The sequence below is a fragment of the Schistocerca serialis genome, chromosome 3 (genome assembly GCF_023864345.2).
Source record: "Schistocerca serialis cubense isolate TAMUIC-IGC-003099 chromosome 3, iqSchSeri2.2, whole genome shotgun sequence".
NCBI classification, from domain to species: domain Eukaryota; kingdom Metazoa; phylum Arthropoda; class Insecta; order Orthoptera; family Acrididae; genus Schistocerca; species Schistocerca serialis.
Genome location: NC_064640.1, coordinates 556,960,783 through 556,978,069, shown reverse-complemented (window position 1 = coordinate 556,978,069; position 17,287 = coordinate 556,960,783).

Sequence of the window (17,287 nt, the reverse complement as noted above, 5' to 3'; positions counted from 1 at the left end):
CGAAGAAAAATTCGCGCACTCGGACTTCGCAAGGGGATTTATCACATACTGGCAATACAAAAATGTCTCTCACAGAATTTCGGTCTGCGCATATTTAGAGCAGTAAATGGACGTTAAAGACTGGCAGCCTGGCAACCCTGTAATCACAAGTACGGTAACTACCTCTGCTAGCAGTTACCGCGGTGTTATGCAGTGGTCAGCGTTTTGGATTGGCATGCAGGAAGTCGAGGGTTAGGGTCTGGCTCCAGGCTTATTTGTTTTTATATGATAAAAGTAGTCTGTGTGGTATGTTATCTGGCGTCTTAATCGTGGTACAGAGAGTACAGTGGGTATGCTACAAAACATTTGCAGTTAAGTACTACGAATACAAAAATGGAAGTGAAAACATTTTCATTGGTCAGCTTTTAAAGAAGCTTTTTGCACGTCGTGGACGCTAATTGTTTCGCACGACTACATCTACTAGATTCTAAACCTGTTTTCTGTGTACCCTCCCCCAATGGTTCCATCGAAGTTATTTGTAAAGCAAGTTGCTAGCCCTGCTGGTGACGTAAGGCCCTAGCGGAACGTATTGGACCTGAACGTGGCTAGAATAACAGTTGGTATTAATGGACGGGACCACTGGAGGAGGGGAGGGTACGCATAAAAAAAGTTTGGTATATAGTTGGTGCAGTGGTGCGAAACAATTCGCGCGCATGACGTGCAAAAGGTTTCTCCAAAAGATGAGCAATTACAAGATTGTATTTCATTTTTGTGTTTGTAGTATGTAACTGCAAATGTTCTGTAGAATAACCACTGTAATCGCGGTATGACGATCAAGATGCCAGATACCATATCACGCAGATTACTTTTACCATATAAAAACAAATAAGACTTGACCCAGAATCGAAACGTTGACCTCCTGCATTCTAACCCAAAATGCTAGCCACTAGCCACTGCCCCAACTTCACAGCATTGCTGCAATATCCTAACAGAGACAGTTCCTGTACACATGATTACAGTTTTGGAAGATTGCCAGTCTCTAACGTCCATTTACTGCCCGAAATAAGCGCAGGCCGAAATTCCGTGAAAGACATATTTGTATTGCTAGTATGTGAGGAATCGCGCTGCGAAGACCGAGTGCGCGGATTTTTCTTCACCCCCTATAGGCGCATATGATGACGGGACAGGGTCTCCCGCAATCAATAAGAGAGATAAAGCAAAAAAGGCACAGTGCGGTCTGTGGCCTAACACAATATAACAGATACGTGTCCCTCGGATGCACCAGGAAACGATAAAAAGGCTATAAGTGAAGGTTTACTTTCGCGGTAGTTTAATGGTTAAGGCGACTGTTAATGAAACGCAAGAAATCCAGTTTCGAGTTCCGCTGAAGCACAAATTTTAATTTGTCATACATATTGAGAAGTACTTTATCTTTAGGATTACAGCGACTCATACTCAAGAAGAGCAGAAATCTATATTATTTTCTGAATGACAATAATTCGACACTTTGGCTGCCGTAAGTTGGATTAGAATATTCTTTAATCTGCCTTTTTCAGTATCGCACACTTTCGGCTGTACAGCCATTCCGCACACTTTCGGCTGTACAGCCATTTTCAAACGTCTGAAATACTTACCAGATACCACATCGTTCAACTGCAAATACAAAACAACCAGCAGTTGTATAGTTGGCAGAATATAAGTTAAAGTGAAATAAAAGAGAAACGACATAGGGTAGCCTGTCAAATGGACATATTTGCGTTACAGTCAAAATTTATGTTGCTTAGGCATCTTAACATGCAGTTAGGTAGCCTTGTGTGCAATAAAGTGCAAGCAGATTCAGAAAGTGGCCGGTATACGGTAGGGATATCATCATAATAAAGAAATATTTTACTATTTTGCTAGACTTCAAAATAAACAACATGATAAAATGTTTTAAATTGGTGATGGTGCACAGCGACCAGTCACAAATTGGTTTTAGATTTATTTATTCAAAAAGTACCGCTACCATTTCGAATTTTTCACAATTCATCTTCAGTAGGTTTTTAATGCTTTCATCGGAACAAATTATACATTGCCCTAGGATAAACAATTATTCAAAATTTCAAAAGTATAACACAGATGGCTACGCTACAGATTTATGTTAGAATGCAACTTACGTGAAATGTCCATCTGTCGCATTCGTTTTCTTCCAGTTAAATATATTCTCAAGGATTTTCGTATTTTCACAATCGCATACGTTGGTTTGCAATACAAAACACTTTCGTTGTTCACAAAACAGATTTTTCAATGTGTACAACATGTTTTGATTCACAACATACGAAAACAAATACACAGTTTACAAAGTACAGGAGTTTTGAAGATGCTGTGATACAATGATACAAAGATACGCCATATCTTTGTATCATTGTACTGCAGCATCTTTGACACTCCTGTACTTTGTAAACTCTGTTTTCGTATGTTGTGAATCAAAACATGTGATGCATATTGAAAATTCGTTTTGTGACCAAACGAAAGTGTATTAGAATGCAAACCAACGTACGTGATTGTGAAAATACGAACATCCTTGAGAATATATTTTATTACAAGGAAACTGCAAAAACAAATGCGCCAGATGAACGTTGTTACACGTTTGGAATTGTGAATTATTGTTTATCCTAGGGCAACTCAAATTAAACAAATGTATCCTTTGTTCCGATGAAAGGATGAAAAGCCGTCTGATGATGATTTGTGAAAAATTCGAAACCGGTAGCGGTACTTCTTGAATAAAGAAACCTAAAAACAATTTGTGGCTGCCCGCTGTACACCATCAACGATTTATTTCCTGTAACAGCCACTGTCTCCAAACACGTCTTCATTTGAAAAAACCTCTTTAACAGCTTTTCGCCAATCGCGAACAGTTGTTGTTTATTTTGAAGTCCGATAATATTGTAGAATATTTCATTATATGATGATACCCCTGTTGTATGCCGGTCACTTTTTCATTTTACTGGATACCAAGCAAGGCAATTGCATTTTAACAATGCATGATCAACATAAATTTTGACTGTAACCCAAATATGTCCATTTCACGGGTTATACCATGTAAATTGTCTTCTGTTTTATTTTAACTTTTACCCTGCTACCTAAACAACTAATGGTTGTTTTATAAATGCGTTTTAACGATGTTGCATCTGTTATGTATTTCAGACATCTGGAAATGGCATCATAGCTGAAATTATGCAGTAGTGAAAAATAAAAGTTAAAAGAACATTGTAACCAAAGCGGTGACATTCAATGCGGTGGATTGTTCTCATTCAAAAACTAGTTCCGGCTGTGGTTATAAGGAGAGTGTTCGCTAAGCTAGGAGAAGTGGTGTACTTACGTGGTACGGACGAGCCCGGCGAACATGTCTGGCGGCGTGGCGGCGCCCTGCCCCGGACGGCCAACCTGCGTCGCAAACAATGCAATGCGTGCTCACAGCACCTCTGTCCTCTCGGTTAGTCTCAGCCGTTAGTCGCAGCGGGTTAGTCGCACACTCAGCCGCCATGCAAAGCCACAACACACGGCTCTCTCCGCAACACCTCGTTATTACCCGCAAGCGAGCAGATTAAGCCACCGACACACACATTGGAAGCGCCCCATTTGACCTGTACATTAGCGCGCTGCTGCTATGTAAGCTGGTTTAGTCCGCAGCAGTGGCTGTGCTAATGATGGGCAGGCTCGAGAGCTCTGTCCTTTAGAACCAAAAGGAATGTAATACACATGCGAGAATCGAGAATGTTTAGGGCCGGCGCTGGCTGCGGGGCCGAACGTACAGTGTCCCTAGCGTACCATTACTTGCAACCCATTGTGTACGTAGGATAGTTGTATAGTCTTAATCATCACGTCGGTAAAAAAGCTACGTAATGATTATTTTGTAATTGCAAGCACATATCTGCAGTCCCGGCTCACAATCAAATCCCTGCGCCACAGCTTCGTAAAACGACGCTTAAGAATGGCACAGCCAATTGATAACGTGGAATATCGTGCGCTACTTTATTTTCTGATGTCGCAGCTGAGTCATGCCAATCCAGAAGGTTACAGAAGCCATCTGGATTTGTACGACACAGGTCTAGTTTTTACGCTGCTGCCGAAAACGAATTACCACACAATACTCCACTCTATGAATGGGCAGCGCCGTTTCGTTTTGGCGCCTCTACCTGTGTGCCACACAGCTGTGGCGCGGAGATTTCTCTGTGTGTAGACATGAACCTGCAAACAAACAAAGAAATTAATTATGTAGTTGGAGGTGGAGGTTACTTTTAATAGAGTTAACGTATTTCTCCGGTGTTAACATGGAACTTTTTGTTAAAAAAGAGGTGACAGCTTTTAGACTACCCTCGATCTCGTATATCCGGGGCACGCGAGTGTTCGTCAGGCATAAATAATTCTCATGATGATGCTGGAGGTCTGGTGATGAAGCAATGTAATTGGAGACTGCACCTAAGTAGCCACTTTGTTGCCAGAAACTAAGATAAAATCCTATTTTTTTGGAAACGAGTGTTCATTTTCCGGTTTTCAAATGTGTCTCCTACACTAAAAGTGAACTTTTTATTTTTCTCCCATCCTAAACAGTCAGTACGAATAAAGTTAGTCGTAATTGTTTTCAACATGAGTTTCCCTTTCGTCAGAACATCGTTTTTGGCGATAATCCCAGATAGTTTCATAACAACTGAAGCAAAGTAGAATTAACACGTTTGTTCACTTGACCAGTCGCTACGAAGGTGACAGCGATCCAATGTTATGAAATTGTGTAAATACCACAGTAGTCTCTGATTGCAAATATTTGTTTATTCAGTTACCGGTTTCAATCATTAACTGAATAAATTGAATAAACAAATATTGCGATCAGTATCTGTTGTGGTACTTATAAAAAAAATTTTGCGTTTATTTGTCGAGAAAAGGTTACATTTTAATAGAGTTAACATGGAATTTTTTAAAAAAAAGATGAACAATTCGAAGTAAACTTGTACGCAGTTGTGTTAACGTAAATAAAAAGTGTGTACATTCCGGTATTGGGTTTTAGTATGTATAGCTCGTCAATGTTCTATCTGTTATAGCAGTGGAGAAAATAACAGTGAAGAAATGAAAGGCTGTTCTTTGAGTTACGGTCAGCCAGAAACAAATGGAAATGAAAGTGTCTTCTTCCCCAGTACTGTCAACAACTGTTCCTCTGGTCACAAGTCCTACATACACGAACTGATCTACAACGTGAAACGCAAGGTCTCATTCTCGGTCGCCGGCCGGAGTGGCCGAGCGGTTCTAGGCGCTACAGTCTGGAACCGCGCGACCGCTACGGTCGCAGGTTCGAATCCTGCCTCGGGCATGGATGTGTGTGATGTCCTTAGGTTTAAGTAGTTCTAAGTTCTAGGGGACTGATGACCTCAGAAGTTAAGTCCCATAGTGCTCAGAGCCATTTGAACCAACCATTTTCTCATTCTCGAAAGTGGTTTTCGAATGCCTAACATTGGTGCTACACCGAGGATAAGTTGGAATAAAGAATTTCTCGGTTCTCAGACTGTCCATCGCTAGGCTGCGCCTTCGAATACAACACGGGAAACAAATCGCTCTCAGAGTCCTTTTACTTGGTCGTCAGAAAATCGAGGGTACTAGAAACAGCAGTATGTTCTGTCGCTACATAGAATGTCGCTGGTTGGAGTTTAGTGTTTCTTTTTGCTCGATGTAATTAAGAACAACGCTATGCTCGTACTCAATCCCAAAACGCATTGTCGGGTCAGACAGGGGTGGACAGAGTAGTAATTCGTCGCAGTCGGAGTACAGCTAACATTGAAACATTAAAATGGATCATTGCACGTAAAGAACACTTGCGCGAAGCAAGGATAACACAACTTGGTATACTATATAGAAAATATTCTAGGCAAAACACTCATGACTGGACTGAAAAATGCAAGAAGACCGCTACAACTTGGTGTGACGAGCGGAAAAGAGTGGTTTCTGGGTGAATGAAAGTAAAATGGACGCAAAGAAAAGCTGAACAAAAGTCTGAAAATGCCTCTTGTACATCGTGTTGTCCAGTAGCATCCAAACGCGGGATAATAAAGTAGACGCATTGTGTATTTAGTTTACATGTCGGTTTTTTGAAGATATAATTTTTTTAAGAGTGTCGATAGAAGTTTGTAATAAATTGTGAAATATGATATCTCGTGTTTTCTCGGAGTGATTGATTAATGGTGTGATTTTGGATGCATATCCGATTTTAAAACAGAATCAACAACTCGGTTGCACACCTGATATAACGCTATTAAATTGTGGACTAAAGTCCAACATATCCAGCACGTCTCACGAAATTCTTACCTAACCGTGATTGCGACCTGTGCTCGGAACTGACAGTAAGATTCCTTCCGTAACTGAAACAGTAATAAGTGGAGAGTAGTGCCAGTCACCAGCACATTAACGATCGGGACGGTGAATGTATGTTACAATTACTGTTGTGTTATTTACCCAATTTAAAAATAAAATTCGCTCTTATAGGGGAACTTCATCAAGTCGACGTCGTATTTTCTAGAGAAAAAACACATGGCAAGATATCAGCCCCAGCAACAGATCTCACATTAAAATTCGGGCCCTTGTGCAGATACTACGCAAGTATGGCCTTCCATCTGTTACTTTATTTTTATGAACACCGCTCCTCGCCTCTTCTGTAAGTGGTCCTTGTTCACTTTCCCAGAAGATGAGGCGACAACTACAATATTGTCCGCGTGAAACGGCCCAAACGATCCGGTTGGCTCCTTTAAAACAATAAACTGAGGTGACTGCACCTGTACATCTGCAGATATCGTTGGTATTACACTGTAGTTATGAGTCTTGTTACTGACGGATTGCACGACTGTGACGTCATCTTTTGTGTCTTTTTTTCGCAAGAGTTCGACCTGACGTCATTTCTAAATTAAACTCACTCTGGTCCATATTGAAAACATTCTGTTTACCGACCGGTTCCATAACAGCTCTAGTGTCGGCGACGAAATTTCCACAGCCAATAATTATGGCTGTTTCGGTACGGAGTTTTTTTGTTGTTTAACACTCGTTATCTTTCGTGACACAGTTCCATATTGCTTCTTGAAGGCGTAAAACCACCCAGCAGATACCTTGAAATTATTTGGGTCTACCTCTACTACGGCTTGAGCGCCCCAATACTGTACGTTAACGTCGCACATCATGAACTTATCGCTGCGTGCATTGTTAAATTCATCTAAACAGATTGTATTTGCATCTGCAAGCTTTTGGCAATGCGTACCACGGTTTTATTTCAAACATACATATCCCTTTTCTGTTCCAATAATTTGAAGCTCTTCTTGACGATCTTAAAAGACAGATTCCCCTTCTTTCCACATTTCCAAAAGACAACGGCCCGTTGCATACATTCCCCTGTTATTGATACGGGCAAAGTGGTATTCGATGTTTTTATATCGTGTCAGCAGCCTTCAGCATCACTGACTTTCTCGACTGCACGCCGCAGTCCCGTTGAAGCAATGAAAGTGTTCGACGGATGTGTCGGTGGTGAAATGGTAGCTTATCGCCATCGTCATCCTCTTGTACACATGCACCGAAAGTCAACCAACTACCTTCTTGGATACCTAGCACGTCTTCATCCATGCAATTGTCTAGCATATCTGCAACGAAGTTGAAAGATGTAAGGGAAAGCGTAAAGAAAGCGTCATGTGCTTTCGTTTACCGTGTATAGAAGTTCGTCCAATAACGGCAAATACTGATGCTTACCACTCGCGATTTTAAAGAGTTCTAGTTCTTTGACATTTAAGCATTGTAGTTTAGTCGTCATTCCATACCGCTCTCGGAGGTGTCGCATGACAGCTTGTGGGTTCACCGACATCACTAACACAAACCTCTTACAAAACCCTACGCACAGTACTTCGCATTCGGGCATTACGCGGCCGCTTGAAGCAGAGCGCGTGACAAACAACCCGAGCGCGAGAATGTTTAAAAGCTATACGTTGAGAGGGCCATACCTGCGCAATGTCTGCATAATGGCCCGAATTTTCGCCTTAAATCGGTTGCTGTGGTTGATATCTGACAGTTTAAAACTGTTTAAGCACTAGCTCTCAAGAAAAGACGAGGTCGAGTTGGTGAAGTTCGCTCGTTAGTGTCAGAGGTGGAAATCGACAGAAAAATTACCACGAATAACAATTCTTCAGAACGAATCTTTCACTCTACTGTGGAGTGCCCACTGCTGTAAAGCTTTTTGATATATCAAAACAGCATCCTCGTCCGGAATTCTAATTTTCATCTGTCCGAAATTTCAGGATAGCTTGCCTCAGTCGCAGAGATAAAGGTTCATTCTGTAAGTAGCAGCTAGGCTATGATTAACCCATTTGTATGCAACATCATTTCTTCCAGTAAACCCCGGCGGAGTGGCCGTGCGGTTCTAGGCGCTACAGTCTGGAGCCGAGCGACCGCTACGGTCGCAGGTTCGAATCCTGCCTCGGGCATGGATGTGTGTGATGTCCTTAGGTTAGTTAGGTTTAATTAGTTCTAAGTTCTAGGCGACTGATGACCTCAGAAGTTAAGTCGCATAGTGCTCAGAGCCATTTGAACCAAACCCCTGGATTGCCAGCGGCCGGGGTGGCCGAGCGGTTCTAGGTGCTACAGTCCAGAACTGCGCCACCGCTACGGTCGCAGGTTCGAATCCTGCCTCGGGCATGGATGTGTGTGATGTCCTTAGGTTAGTCAGGTTTAAGTAGCTCTAAGTTCTAGGGGACTGATGACCTCAAATGTTAAGTCCCATAGTGCTCAGAGCCATTTGAACCTGGATTGCCATGCACCTCAGCACGACGCTTCCGGGATTCAGCGAAGCGCGCTGGCCCCGGATCGAATCCACCAGGCGAATGAGCGACAGGGGTCGATGTGCCGGTCAGCCTGGATGGAATTTTTGGGCGGTTTCCCAGTTCTGACTAGGTGGACACGGGACTGGTACAGACGTCTCACCTCAGTTACGCGATCGGAAAACATTTAGAAAACATTGGGGCACATTTTCACGTGGAACAACACTCGAAGTGGGTAGATGGGGTATACAAATTCCGTCTCGAGAGGGACAGGGGAAGGACGAGGTAGGACGTCCGGCCTTCTCTGCTATTAACATCGCCAAAACCAATAATTAACATGCCGACCCCTTGAAGACACTGGATAAAGGCCAGGAAAAAGAAGAAGGCCATTTCTTCCAGTAGTGCTAGTCCGACAATGCATGCAGACAATTTCTGTGTAGCAACAGTAAGGTACTGGCACGGTAGATGTGTACAGTCCGTGGGCTGTGTCTGTGTAAGAGCTTTGCCCGGGCTCGAGAGCAAGTCCGGTACACAGTTTTAAACTGTCAGATTACGTTTCGACGACAAGTACTTGCGTACGAGGCCCTCTCCGGACGTCCGGAATTTGTGATTCATACGATCGGACGACGCTTTCGTGACAAAGAAAGGATTCGAAGCGATGGTATGGCGTGGTGGTGAGTAAGCATGCCGCATTCCGTTAATGGCAATTTGGAACTCGCCGCAACGCCTTTTGCTTACAACGACAATTTCTGCTGTTATGACTACATTACATCGGCACTAGAATGCACTGCCATGCAAGAGCGTCAGAAATGTCCCGAAAGGAAGCTTAGGAGACTGGAGCAAGCACAGGTCACAAGTCATTATTTACCATTGTCAAGATAGCTGTCACCTCATGTATAAAAAGCCTATGTCAAGTAGTAAGATATCACAGACATCTTAAGAAAATTATCCATAAACTCGTTTACTTTTTTATTGCCCTCTATTAACACAGCAATGGCGCTGAAGAAAGAAATTTTCACACATGGTATTTGGTAAGCAGGCGAGGAGAGAGGGCGTGGGGAATTTGGTATCGTACAGACTTTGTTCATCGTTTTCCAGTGTTAAGTCGCAAATCTGTCGACCGCATCTCACAGAGTGAGGACAAGGAACACTGTTGTCGATGATTCGTCCTTCGGATGGAAACGTTGAGATCGATAACTTTTGAAGGGAGTGTGTTATGTACCGGCATCCATCTATCACACTCTCCCTTCACCATCAACTACATCAACACGGCACTACACTCACTCAATGCAGTCGTTCATGTTGCACCTGATACCCCCAAAATTCCAAAAAGACGCCACCCAACAATGGCCTCAACACGATTCTTTCTTAATGGGCATCGCGAAAACCAAAATCTCTGTGTTATTATATTAGAACGATTCATAACATTCTCTTTACAATTCACTGCACTTGAGGCGCAGACACTACAGAAGTTTCAGGAACAATTTAAATCCTCTTTTCTTTCCTTCCTAGAGCAACTTTGAAACCTTTTTTAGAAAGGTCATTGCGCCACACGAAATTATTAGTATTGCATATGACAGTATAACACCACCTCATACGTCGAAGATGGTCGAAATCAGTAGCACGCTCAGCTGGTCAGGAAAATTAGAAAATATCGGATTTCATCAGTAAGTGATGAGTATTATTCTAGCCGCTGATAACTCTCTGTTCCTGAAACTTCCACTTTTAGCCGCGGTGTGCCGACTGTGTGCTGTAGGACAACATGCAGACAGGTCGTCACTGGAACGCGAGAAATACTGGTTATGTCAAGCATTAGGTATTTAATGAATAAATAAACATATCTGCGGGTGTGAAAGTTAATTACACGCTTCCGTTCGACACACTGTTTTGGCCGAGTGGTGTCCGAGCAACGAGCTCATTTGAGATTGTCGCACACAAAAGCGGCAAAAAGAGTAAAGAAGCTATTTAAATATTTCACCGAAAGTACAACGTGTATCTCAGCTTGTGTAAATATTATAAATAACTGACCTTTCAAATGCCAGTTTCCGATAAATAAGTAACTTCAACGGCTCCATCCAAGTTGCAGAGAGCTGAAATCCTCTTTAATCAGGCTGTCGGAAGCGTGACGTTGAAATTCATCCATAGAAACTTATTTGTTTATATTAGCACACGTATGGCGGAATGTAGAAAGTAACAATAAGGTTATAAGAGCATAAAATCTCGGTGCAGTTCCGGCGCGTCTCCTTGTGTTTCTGGTTGATAACGGCGACGGACATTCATTGTCTTCTGGTCGGATAAGGCTATCCGTTTGTTCCACTAATCCATTCGGCTGCGCTCTCCCTCTACCTCACCCTAATGGAGAGTCTCACTGAGTTGATTTAATGCACTGCTAATCCACAAGAATGCATTACCGCTCGCCTATAGAAGAATCACATACTTTTAGTTCAGCAGATAGGAACAGCACATACTCGTACATTTATCATTCAATCCACAATCTTCATTCTCCTAACCGAAAAAGGAGTGCTTTTCTTCCAGTGCATTTCTGAATACTTGGCCACTAAGTCTTCGTTTAAACGAATAACGCAAAGTAAAACAATCTGGGCATGCTTATACACGGTCTTAGTGTTGTGGCGTTTGGAGGCGCTGACACAATCTGGATTAAGAATAAGCAGTAGGTTGCAATGTCAATCGAACTGCAGAGGCACCGTCGGAGTGAGAAATCGTTAATGCACTGTGGCTGTTTCATATACTGGACTAATTGTTTTTAATAATTTACCCCTCCCGATAAAAATACTATTTTTTTAATTACTTAATTACACCCTGAACCAACGCTGGTTCGCTATGGCAGTGGGACCAGAATTACGCGCGCAGAAGAAAACACAGACGAATGACATACGGATAAAATTCTTACTCATATCCACCGTGGGACTCATAGCATCGTATCGTCCATTAGTTGTAGGCATCCGATGATAGCAGACATGTGTAATGTAGTCGTGTAGAGCAGCAGGTCAACGCTGAAAAATAATTGAAAGTTCACGTGGCTCTCTTGGTGTCCATCCTCACTAGGATCAGTACATGGCGAGAATACGCAGTAGATGCTCTCGAGCAGGTCATCGGGAGATGAAAAGCTGCACTAAAATGATAGCAGACTGAAAATTCAGGACGCTCCAACGTTAGTCGATTTCAATTCTTGGCTTTGGAGCCATCATTATATTTCTAGCTCGAAGCACAAAAAATTTAGAAACACAATTCATTGTACCACATAATAAATTACAAACACAGTTTCCTTAAGGACTCAAAATGTATTGAACACTAACAAAACTTATTCAGACGTTTGGTATTTTAGCTTTCAAGATGTTTTGTAGGCAAACAATGAAAGGTAGCGTACGAAAATTTAAATTTTTTCTTATCTGTGCTAGAAACTGAAGACTGTGGCTTTAGTTAAAATATGGTCAAATGTTCCCTATTCTTTGTCCAGTCTGAGCATGAGCCTCGTCTCTAATGACCTCGACATCGACGGAACGTAAACCCCAGTTTTCTTTTCGTTTCACTACTGACATCAATTGCATCGATGTGATGTCAACAACCCTTCGTTCCAGATTACTTACAATGCTCATTTGTAACTAATTTACGATTCTGTTTGTAATGTGGTTTTAAGTAACTGAACCTTATATTCTTTCCATGGGAATCCATGTCACTGATCTAGAACAGAAATGGAAATAGACAGTCGAGAGCATATGAATATCGCTTCTATCTGATTTGTTTTCAAGTTATTGTTTGTATTCATGCTGTAGAGTGCGCAGTTCCTACCAATGATTGATCGCAAATATTCTAAATAAGCAATAATGGATTTTTAGGAATATTTGTGTTTAATAAGTTGTTTAAACCAAGGGGCAGCTGATAGTCTCTATAGGTTTGCGTCCATTTCGCTATTAATTTCTGGCTTTACGCTTTCCAATATGCAGTACTAGCTGAGAAATCCGGCGTTACGCAAGTATTTATTTATTTATTTATTCCAATCTTCTGTCACTCTATTTCCTACTCTCTCTGCCCATCTCATCCTCCCCGCTCTCTCTGTCCATCTCTTCCTCTCCACTCTCTCTGTCAATCCCCTTCTACTCCTCTCTCTATTCATCTCCTCATTTCCACTCACTCTATCCACTTCCTCACCCCCCCCCCCCCCCCCAATGCCATCTTTCTATCCATGCACCCGTCTCTGTCCACCTCCTCCTCTCTTCCCACTCTCTGTCCCTCTCCTCCTCTCTACTCTCTCTCTCTGTCCATTCCCTCCCACCTCTCTCTGACCATCTTCTCATCCACCCATATGTGTCCATCTTCTCCTTCTCCCCCCTCCTTATCTGTCGATCTCCTCCTCCCCTCATTCTCTGTCCATCACCCCATTATCCCACCCACCCGAAAAGAAGGTTTGTGGTTTTTACCCCACTCCATTTAGTAAGTAATATGTATACCAAGATTGGCTGAAATCGATCCAGGGGCTAGGGAGAGTAGCACACATATACATATGACTCTCTGATGTTACACACAATACGAATTCAGGGCGGATGTTAAATTTATATGTGGTATTCAGCCGTGGGTGTCATCTCAGGTGCGGAAACAAGTTGATCAAATTATTGGGTCGCTGCAGTGCTCATACTCGCGAGTTAGTTGACGCACTAAACAGCACAAATAAGAGACAAAATGCACTTCATACGTTTAAAAGTATTCCATGTCAACTAAATACAGGAAATAAGTACTTTTACGTCACCCCTTCTCATCCACACTCACATCTCTGGTTGTAGTGAAGAATCTTACTACCACGGTATTTTTATGCAAATGTACCTAACAAATTCGGATGAAATTGCTCCATGTGTGATGCTTCAATGTCACCCTTTTCATTCCCAACTCCACGAGATATAGATGGTTCTTAATCCCACAGTGCTTCTTTCTAGATAGTAAGTAACCAGTAAATCACACCAGTCTTCAAAAAATCGAACTCACTGTATCAAACAGCTTCAAACTTCTGAATACCTTGCAAATGAATTAATGTGCTATGTGTTAGGCGTTAAGCACGTAAGCGAGAAAAGAGTTTGGAAAAAGTTTTAAATTATGTTTAAAGTTTGCTGGATGTCGCTAAGTGCTCTCATTATCAAACATTGGATGAGTATAGTCTGAGTAATTTTCGCTTAGTTTAAAGAAAACCTGCTCTTCCCACATCTCAGTGTTCATGACATCATATGACCTGAATTATGTATCGTGCGATGATACAATCTTGCAGGTACATTTAGTGGTCTATGTGGATACTGTCTACAAAAAGTTAAGTTATTAGTAACGGAATAATGAATTAAAACGTCATGAATGATGTGGCAGTTTTACTGCATGAACAGCGAAAATGTAGTAAGCGATAAACTTTTTTCCCTTCATCATTTTGTGAGGGGCGTCAGCGAGAAAAAGTTTTGTAAATGTTTGAAATTACGTGTAAAGTTTGTTGCAAGCAGCTATGTGTTCCCATTCTCAAACACTGGATGAATATAGTCTGGGTATTAGTGCGCAGTATGTTGCGCTTCTTTATGACCCCCCCCCCCTTCTCCATTGAGAGGTAAGTTATTTTACCCCCACAGTGCTTCTTTCCAAAATGGTAATTGATGTGTGCAACAAGTCTGATTGAAATCGATCCCGTAGCTTAGGACAAGTTATACATACGTACATACAAACATACACGCATTTCTATAATGAGCTCTAAGATAAAAAAAAGCAACCCACCACGAAGGAATTACCGAATGGGACGAAAATCGGTAGATATGATATACATGCACGAACGAACAAATGAGTACAGTTTCAGAAAAACTGGATGATTTCTTCAAGAGAAAAAGCTACACAAATTGAGCAACTCAATAACACGTTGGTCCAACTGTGGCCCTTATGCAATCAGCTACTCAGCGTTGCAATAATTGACACAGTTGTTGGATGTCCTACTTAGGGATATCGTGCCAAATTCTGTCCAACTGGCGCGTTAAATCTTCAAAATTAAGAGCTGGTTGGAGGAACCTGCCCATAATGCTCCAAAAGCTCTCAATTGGGGAGAGATTCGGCGACCTTGCTGGCTAAGGTCGGGTTTGGCAAGCACAGAAACAAGCAGTTAAAACTCTCGGCATGTGCGTGGGGGCACTATCTTGCTGAAATGTAATTCCAGGGTGGCTTGCCATGGAGGACAACAAAACGAGGCGTAGAATGTCGTCGACTTACCGCTGTGCTGTGAGAGTTCAACGGATGATAACCAAAGGGACCCTTGTATGAAACGAAATGGCACCCCAGACCATCATCACTCCTGGTTGCGGGGCTATATGATGGGCAACAGTCAGTTTGGTATCCCACCGCTGTCCGGGGCGTCTGCAGGCAGATCTTCGCTGCTGGCAGCTGGGCCTCAGTTCGAAGAGGTCCGCATCACTGAAGACAATTCTACTCCAGTCAATGAGATTCCAGACCGAATATGTCCGCCACCACAGGAAAAGGGCTTCTTGGTGTACAGAGATCAATGGTAGTCGGCCTAATGGGTGCCGTGAGTTCAGCTCACTTCCTGTGAGCCACTTATTAATGGTCGTTATGGCCACTGAAGCACCAGCTGCACGTCGGATAGATGATAATGATCTATCCGGGACTCTGAGTGACACTCTGACGATTGCTCGGTCCTCACGTTCTTTCTTCTCTCTAGGTCGACCGCTTCTAAAGCTTCAGCCATGGTTCACCCATTCCTGCCAACATCGTCGAATAGTGGCATTGCTTCTATTACAATGTCGAGCGATTCCCCGATTACTCCAACCGGCTTCTTTCAGCCCAACGACATGTCCTCCTTCAAATGCTGAAATCTGCGTTTAATGTACACGGGCCTGTCTGCGAGGCATAGTTATCGTGCAACTGAGTGCATGGAATGTAATTCGCAAAGATTTTATTCCCTGGTATCGACATGTTCCGAGTTTACTATCGTTTCCAGCTGGGTGGTGAAATTGCGCTGCAGCGCCACACATTCATCCAACGACCGCCTAAGTTTACAATTTTGCATTTTCTGTCGATATCTGTTTGAATATCAATTTCTGACCAATTTGCATAGCTCCTTCGTGGTGTGTCAGTTATTTATTTCTTTATTTATTTCGTAGTGTGTGTATAGAGAAGCGATTATCAACAGCGAACCGCTTCATGGAGTCAAATAACATAGGAAAACACGCAGGAGCAAGACGCTTGCGTAAAGCTGAAGACAATCATGCAAGGAAAAGTCTATATTTATGAAATGAAGGCATAAATTCAGAATAAAGGTTCGCAATCATTTTAGGCAGCACTTTATTTGTAATTTTCAATATAGATCATACTGTTCATGTGTGACAGTGTGACCTAGACTGAAAATTGCAAGTAAAAAAATATCTAGAAGTGGAATTTACCCTGACGTAGTGGCCACATGGCTGCTGCTGATGATGACAGTGATGAAAATATGGATGAAGCCGATGATTATGATAATTACGGTGATATATGATGTAGTGGATAACGTCTGAAATTTGATGAAGGTCTTCAAGACTGCATGAAATTACACGCACCCAGAGATGTAGAATACCACATAGACAACACTGCGAGCAGAATGAAGCAAATTGAAGAACCGTTGCCATGTTTTGTTTAGTCTGAGGAAAGAGGCGTGGTACATAACAGTCGTAAGAAATTTACGAAATAACTTTCAACAGTTAGCATTTATCAGTTATATCGAGAAGCGAGATTACCTCTGAGTGTAGCGCACTATCACTTTATATACATAGTCTCTCGACCGTAGAATACCTACAAAAAAGATGGTAGATGATAGTAGCCTAAATGTGGCACCGCAGGGAACGCTACACACTGTACCATAGCCTCTCTATGAATGTACATCCTTGCTCGCACCAATTCACGCCACTATGATCAGGTAGTACTAAAAATGTAGTCCCGATCAGCGATGTTTACATGATGTGATAGTGGGTCTATAAAGTTTCGGCAGACTCCGACGTCAAATTTAGTACAGATCTCATTAACTTTTGCTAGGAAATTTACTATGAACAATGACATGAATTATGTTAAATTCATCCTTTTTCACGTGTTGTCGAATGCGGTTAAATGAATTACGTTGTTCCATGGAGGGACATACACAGTGAGTTAGGAGGAAAGGTACACGGTTTGAGGGGTGGTAGTATAAGTGATTCTAAAAAAAAAAAAAAAAGAAAAAGTCCTATGAACATGTGTCCTGTTCTTAACAGTTTCCGAGGAAAGTAATGACAACGATGGCGAACAGGTCAAATGCAGGTGATAATAAATGAAACACTGTGATCTACTGCTTTGTTTAATTGAACAAATTTCCCCATAAAAGATGTTCAAAAGTCCAGCGTCAACTGCAAGTCACGTTGCAGCTCTTGTAGACAGCTGCTGTGTTGCTGATCTGAGCTCATTCGTACGGTCCTTTACTTGATCACACGCATGCAAAA